We start from the raw sequence: 7,646 nt of genomic DNA, 5'->3' as shown, positions 1-7,646 counted from the left end.
AGCATAGCTACCAATACCCCCCCCTTCCTTTCCGATCTTCCCCCTCCTTCACCAAAAAAAAAAAAAAAAAAAAATTTCAATTCTTTCCCCTACCGTCCCTTCATCAATTGTAGAACCATCGTTTCAAAAAAAATATTAATATATGTATGACCTCATTCCAAGGTCAAGACTAAAATCTTGAGATTAGTCTAAATGAATGTGTTTTTGTCGATCTAGGAGAGAATAAGGTAAAACGAACCGATTGTGAATTCATCACGGTACTAACTAAATCAATGACAATCAACTCTCCTGCGGTCTTTCGAGGAAATTGGTACTATTCGAGTTTATTCCCCTGTCTTTGAATTAGTTTTAATCGGTCTAATTAGGCTTTACTATGTATTTAGGGGTGAATTGGGCAAAATGGAATATACCTGCATTTTGCACAGTATGGAATGGATAGGATTTAATTCTTCCGTTGTTTTGACAACATTTGGAAGCTATTTGAGTTCGTTTCACGGGCGGCAAATAAGTTTTTATACTGTTTAATTAGCTTTTAACATGATTGTTGGGAAAAATAGAGCACAATGGACCACTTCCCGAAATCTGTGCAGGATGAAACCATCTCCAATCGATTTCCTGCATTTTTTTACATAAGTATAGGTATCTTGTAAGATTCCAAACCAGCGGCTTCTAATTTTTGAGATTACGAGCTCGTTTTTGCCCATTGTGCGATGGTGGAGAGGCGGCGAAAAGACAATGAAAGCATGGCGATAGAGTGATGACAAGTAGACGAAAAGCTGATGAAAATAAAAGACGAATGTCGACAAAAATACTATGAAAGGCCATCGAAAAAATGCCAGAGAAATGAAAAAAAAATGTCAAACACGACGAAAAGACTAAAAATAGATGAAGAGAAGGTGATGAAGCGATGATTAAACGACAGCCAAACAGCGAAAATAAATGCAAAAAACAGACTGCAAATAAGAGACAATATGACACAATTAAGAGCAACCAAGAACGCAATAAAAGACAATAACAAATAACAACAAATCGCTGGAAATAGACAAAAAGGCAGGGTTAGGATGTCAGAAAATGAAAAGAGCGAACCACAGAACCGAAAAACGACACAAAGACAAATGACAAAGATGAAAGCAGAATGAAGAAAGATCAATAACAAAAGTTGAGAGTGAGTGTCCTTAATTGATTTAAGTCAAATCGCAAATGTGCATAAAATCTCTTAATGCAAAAAAGAACTAATTCTCTCCAAATACAATGAAGGACAATACTAATACATATACCAAATGTGATAGAGAGTGATCAAATATTTAAGCGGAAAGAAGCTAAGCTCTTCAGTGCTAAAAAACCCCCTAGGATATTAGAAACACTAGGAAACACTTCGAAATTAATTTATCACTTTTCAGCAAAATGAACAAACAATACTAGCCAATCTACAAGTGAACCACAAATTTGAATAAAATCCGTTTCTTTATTGATTTTGAATCGAAAGTGCAAGCCGGTCTTCGGTGAGAAAACTACGAATTTTCCTCAGCCAAAGTTTGGCAACGCTGCGGTGCCAGTGCAAATGCGCTAAATTTAATTATCATTGTTGGTATAGCTTTACAAGCGCGTTTCTGTTTTGGTTTTGCGCCGATTTCGGCTTGAATCCGGCTTCGTCCGAGGGCCTGGTATGCTAGGACGGGGACGGCTCTTAATCGCCTGACTCACGTGAATTAACCGTGAATGGCTTTGGAATCCGGATTAATGAGTTTGCTATTGCCGTTGATTGCGGGCATGCCCGCGTACGCCAGATGGCAATCGACTCGGCTCGGCAGCATGAGTTGAACACAAAACACCGACCGATGATGACGAAACTACGGCGACTACTTATCATCGAATCACCACCGTCCACGGCTAACTCACTGAATGACTGACTGCCTGACTGTAGGTCACCTGGTATATTGGTTTGGTAGGTCTTTTGATAGACCGTGCCACCACGGCAAGGTCAGGTCGCTCCAGGTTGGGGACATGCCATGCCGGCCTGCCTGCCTGCCTGCCCTGCATCGGATTTATTTATTGCAAGAGTGAAGCTGAAATTACAATGACGCCAGATTGGCTTTTCATTGGTTGTTGATACGAACGGGCGCAGCGAACAATGGACTGTCAGTTGGATTGCTGCACATGAATATCATGCATCCTTGCAAGATCTGTTGTATTTTAAAGAAAACGATAATATCTCCTGAAATTTATTAACGAAAATATCAAGCGTCACGTTTCGGTTCGATCAAATAACCCACATTTGAAGTTACTGAGTTTTCGAAATGGGTTTAAGAAAGTCTACTCGCATAAATTGATAAACCTTGTCCCTGGGTTTTATTTAGATTGATTGATTGATTGATTAATGGCAGATTTATACACATCTAAAATGCTTTATTGTATGACGCACATTCCAAAATCATTACGAAATGACGTACGATTAGGAGGAAAATCAGTTTTCCGCGTCATCCGTTTTTCTACCATAACAAGGACGTAGCAGGCCAGGCAATGCTCTACTGAGCTGAATGACAACAACGAAATGTGAAAGTTTCGAGTCCCACCCGAAATCTGACATCCTGTTCCCTGTTTTGTTCTGCTCAATCTGCGGTAATCAATCAACTGCCGAATCTTGTGACATATCGATTGGATGAAAACTTTAACCCTGTAGGTATGGGCTCGGAGTTGTCGACGTCAATATGTGTGGTAAGTCTAACTAATAGAGCTTCCATTCAGGAACGTAATCTTGCTACTTTCTTCAGTCCATTTAATCGATTCCATTTCATTCATTGACGAAATTTGTTATATTATGCTATACCTACTGCCAACAACTTTTCCGCTGCTTCTCATCTACTGGGATCGGAGCTGTGAGACTGGGAGAAAATCAGGCGTGCGACAGAGAAAACACCGTTGAATCCGTGTGCGCTGGGGCTGGCTGGCTGGTGCTGTCGGTCGGTCGGTGGCGGCGGTGTACATTGCACTGACTGTTTACGCGGTTGCATCATGCCTCCAGTTCGCATATGTACCTACACGGCGGTAACCGAGCCGTGCCGTGACAGACATCGCACCGCACCGCATCACACCGAGATCGACAACCGGCAATCGAGCCCAGTCAGTCGGTTATTAGTGCACTAAGCCATCATCATCAGCACGCCGGCCGCGCGGCTTCATTCACCTGCTTTGGAGTTCTTCGCTGGATTCCAATCTAATGCAGATTGAGAACATGAGTTTGTTGGTTGGAAAGTTTGTTTCTGAATCACCCGGGAAAAACCCTCTGAATTTGATTTATGGAAGACAATTTTTACCTTTGCTATATTATTTTTTCGTGAAAAAGGACTAATAGGACTATTTTTAATTTGATCCCCGCTAATTTATATGAGTCTACGGTGATTAAAAAGTAATCATAATTTCATGCACAGTTTCAGTACAGTTTACTGAACCAAATTGAAAAAAGCTAAAAAGAGAGAGAACTTTTCCTCTTGCCTAACGAATTCAGCAATAAAGATTTGATTCGAAAAAGACTGGACACACTCATTTGTTTGTAACTTTTTACTGTGTGAGTAAAAATGACGCATTCCAAGCGATTGAAAAGCAATTTCAAGCAGTATGAGACAAGCCTTCCGCAGGCTAGGGCCCTAGCCCTAGCCCTAGCCCTAGCCCTAGCCCTAGCCCTAGCCCTAGCCCTAGCCCTAGCCCTAGCCCTAGCCCTAGCCCTAGCCCTAGCCCTAGCCCTAGCCCTAGCCCTAGCCCTAGCCCTAGCCCTAGCCCTAGCCCTAGCCCTAGCCCTAGCCCTAGCCCTAGCCCTAGCCCTAGCCCTAGCCCTAGCCCTAGCCCTAGCCCTAGCCCTAGCCCTAGCCCTAGCCCTAGCCCTAGCCCTAGCCCTAGCCCTAGCCCTAGCCCTAGCCCTAGCCCTAGCCCTAGCCCTAGCCCTAGCCCTAGCCCTAGCCCTAGCCCTAGCCCTAGCCCTAGCCCTAGCCCTAGCCCTAGCCCTAGCCCTAGCCCTAGCCCTAGCCCTAGCCCTAGCCCTAGCCCTAGCCCTAGCCCTAGCCCTAGCCCTAGCCCTAGCCCTAGCCCTAGCCCTAGCCCTAGCCCTAGCCCTAGCCCTAGCCCTAGCCCTAGCCCTAGCCCTAGCCCTAGCCCTAGCCCTAGCCCTAGCCCTAGCCCTAGCCCTAGCCCTAGCCCTAGCCCTAGCCCTAGCCCTAGCCCTAGCCCTAGCCCTAGCCCTAGCCCTAGCCCTAGCCCTAGCCCTAGCCCTAGCCCTAGCCCTAGCCCTAGCCCTAGCCCTAGCCCTAGCCCTAGCCCTAGCCCTAGCCCTAGCCCTAGCCCTAGCCCTAGCCCTAGATTCTCCAGAAAACAAGAAAACTTATTTCCGTCATTTGTTGGTCCTCCGTAACTGGGCAAGAAAATATAATAAACTCTTCAATCGTTGTGTGTGTGTGTGTGTGTGTGTGTGTGTGTGTGTGTGTGTGTGTGTGTGTGTGTGTGTGTGTGTGTGTGTGTGTGTACAATCCATGGCCCGCTGACCGGCAGCGCTTTTATGTAAAAAAATTACTTGCATCCAGAAGTTTGTTTCTGTAAATGCAAATAATTTTAGTCCTGGAGATGGAAGGTGATAGCTCTATTGTTCATCCAGCCACCCATTTCTAGAATGCCTGGATATACACGTACATTCCGAGGTCGCCTTCATAAACAATCAGCCCCGCATGGATATTTTCACATATCCATACTTCCAGAATAATTTTCATTATTCTGGCACGTATTTAGTTAAACAAAGTCATAATTGCTAAATTCTTCTAGGCCAATTTAATTTTGAAGCATAAAAGCATAATTTCTACCGTAGCGCCAACTACATGTCAAATGATTTTCGATAATTGGCATCTGGAAGAATTTTATTGGGATTTATCAGGTTTGTTTTGTTTCTATGACATGTGTTTGGAAACTACTTTAACTTTAAAAATGTATACTTATCTCTTGCCAATCGACATGATCAGCATACTACAGGAAAGCAGCAAACTCTAAACTGTACACTCGCGCAAACTGCATCAATAAATACTATGATTTAACACTGCAAATTTCTAGAAAAACAGAGCGTTCGAATGAAAACAAACAACCGGCACCGTGCTCCCAGAATTTCCAATCTAATAAACTCTTCAATCGTTGTGGCCCTTAAAAGGACCGATTGTGCACTAATGCACTTAACGTAATTTTCTTTTCGGTAAATTGTAGTACCGATAACCGCAAACCAGGCACGGCTTGTTGCAACGGACCAACCGAAAAGGCTCAGCAGCTATGCGATCGACAAAGCCGTTCGTGTATGGTCATGAGTCACGCTGGAACACCAGTCCAGGTGGCCAGCTGCAAGTGACGTGAGATAATTCTGGTCGTTTTGTTGTCGCGAGCAGCATATTTCCTGCCAATTCAAGAACTTCAGCAGCCAGATATTCCGTCACGGCAGCGAGACGAGTGCTCCAGCTCCAACACGCTCAGCGATACTTATCTTTCCTCAGCAGCCGATGAACATGACCGACCGGGAACTGCAGACGTGCACGACACGAGCGTGACTTTCGTTTGCCCATGTTGCTTCCTCCTTTGTCGCACCCAGACATGCCAATAAGATGTTGGCAGTAGCTCAGCTAGAGTTTGAATAATGCTGTTCGCCGGCTTACGTCGTGTCATATACCAGAGCAAGCGACAAGAATCGGTTCCGCCTATTTTTCATGGTCCATCATTCCATCATCTACGTTGAACAAACTGGAGCATTTCAATTTCAGTCTGAACAAAAGAGCAAAGTTACCAGTGAGTCGTTCACCTTTTGCTGCCAAAGAAAAATTACGCTACGTATTACTGTAGCATTGGTGATGGATAGATTTGTGTTGCTAAAGAAAACCTAGAGGACGTTCCAAGTTTCCAAAGTTTCATCAATTACCGAAAACCGTTCTTTTAAGAGCGAACAAATTCTTATATGAAGATGCAAAAGATGTCACTAAAACTGGTAATTCTAATACTGCTTAGGCCATTGCAAATCATTTTAAAAGTTGTTGTCACCCCCCCCCCCCCCCTTGGAAATTGGCTTGGAAAATCGGGGGGCAAAAAAATAATTTGTAGGATATGATTTAATTTTTTTATAAAATCAATTGTCTGGGGGCTCTTCAGCCTGAAAAACTTGAAAAATGAGTGTATTAGTTGAGTTAACGCTTCTAGCATGAAACAGAAATGGAAATTCAAACAGCGAAATTTCCGAAAATCGGCCAAAAAAGTTTTCTTTCGTTTTTGTCTTTTTTCCGTAGATTTTTGCATAGAAATTAACAACGTATATATTAACGGACAGACGTTCCGTTACGATACGTTACCGATGATGTTCGCTGATGGTCCGTGTGATTCCAGCTTTACTCTCATAACATCAACTTGTTATCGATTTAACTGAAACAAATTACCCCTGAAAAATTGTTGTGGTATGGGGAGACAATTGGTTTCTTGAAATTTCTTGAAATAAACGAAATCGCTGTAAACAGATGGTGTATGAAACTGTCGTCGCGGGCCGGAGATGCAAAAATTGTGCTCACATGTGATTGGTTGCTTCGCAATCTTTAGACAATGCTAGATATTCAAGCATTTTCCAAGTGTGACTTTCTAAAAATATTATTTATTTTCTATGTTAAACAATGCGTAGAAAGCCTCATTGCTGTTTGACGAATTACCATTTTTGTGCAAATGGTTTCCACTATTACATCGCTATGGTTATCTAACCAAATAATAAATCATAACAATAAAAACTTGAATCATAAAGAAAATTCGGAAACCGGTTCGTTTATGGCTTTTTTATTACACGTTTTACTCGCATTTTCTAACATTTAGCTTCCGTTTAGCTTACATCTTATTAGGGCTGTAATTAAATTACACCGGTTCTGTCAAACCGTAACATGCAAGCATTTGCAATTATCCAAGTATGCCATGTAGGTACCCCACAGTAGGTGACTAACAATAAGGAAGTTCACACACAACAACCGACGAACGCGACGTCGCGACGTAGAGAAAACCACTCTACCGTCGGGTCATCGAAAATAAAACTCGAGGTCTTCGCGCGGTCGGTTAGCATCGTTACGGCGGCGGTGTAGGTACTTATGCAAGAAACCAGCGACAATTCGGCCACACTCGATTCGAGAAAAGAGAGCAGGAGCTTTGGGGCGAAGAGAAGCAAGTTTTTCCGGACTTTCGGTGGTTATTTTTCCTCCGACCCGAGCAGCTGCAGCAGCAACAGCACTCACATTACCAGCTGGAACGAAAGTGAAAGTACAAACTGTGTGCAGTGGGACCGAAGCTGTATGTGCCGTGCCGTCCGGCGGGCGGCCCTACCGCCGGACACAGGTTCCGGTCCGGCTCAACAAGTTTGCATGATGGCCCGGTTTTATCACTAGGTGTGCAGTGCACAAATAGTTTCGGAAAACATGCTCTGCATGCAAAATAGGAAACAAAAAGATGAATCGTTAAATCGTTGTTGATAGGAAAGTAAACGACTAACCCGCTAACCGAGGCACTTTCAGCTGGCTCTAGCTGAGCGTTGATCAACTGAACTGACGGAAAAGAGATTGACAAGCACTTCGCCGTGCGCCTACTGTGATTGAGGCGGTAAAAATAAG

This window comes from Sabethes cyaneus, chromosome 1, assembly GCF_943734655.1.
Source record: "Sabethes cyaneus chromosome 1, idSabCyanKW18_F2, whole genome shotgun sequence".
NCBI lineage: Eukaryota > Metazoa > Arthropoda > Insecta > Diptera > Culicidae > Sabethes > Sabethes cyaneus.
Note: the sequence above shows the minus strand (reverse complement) of the source record.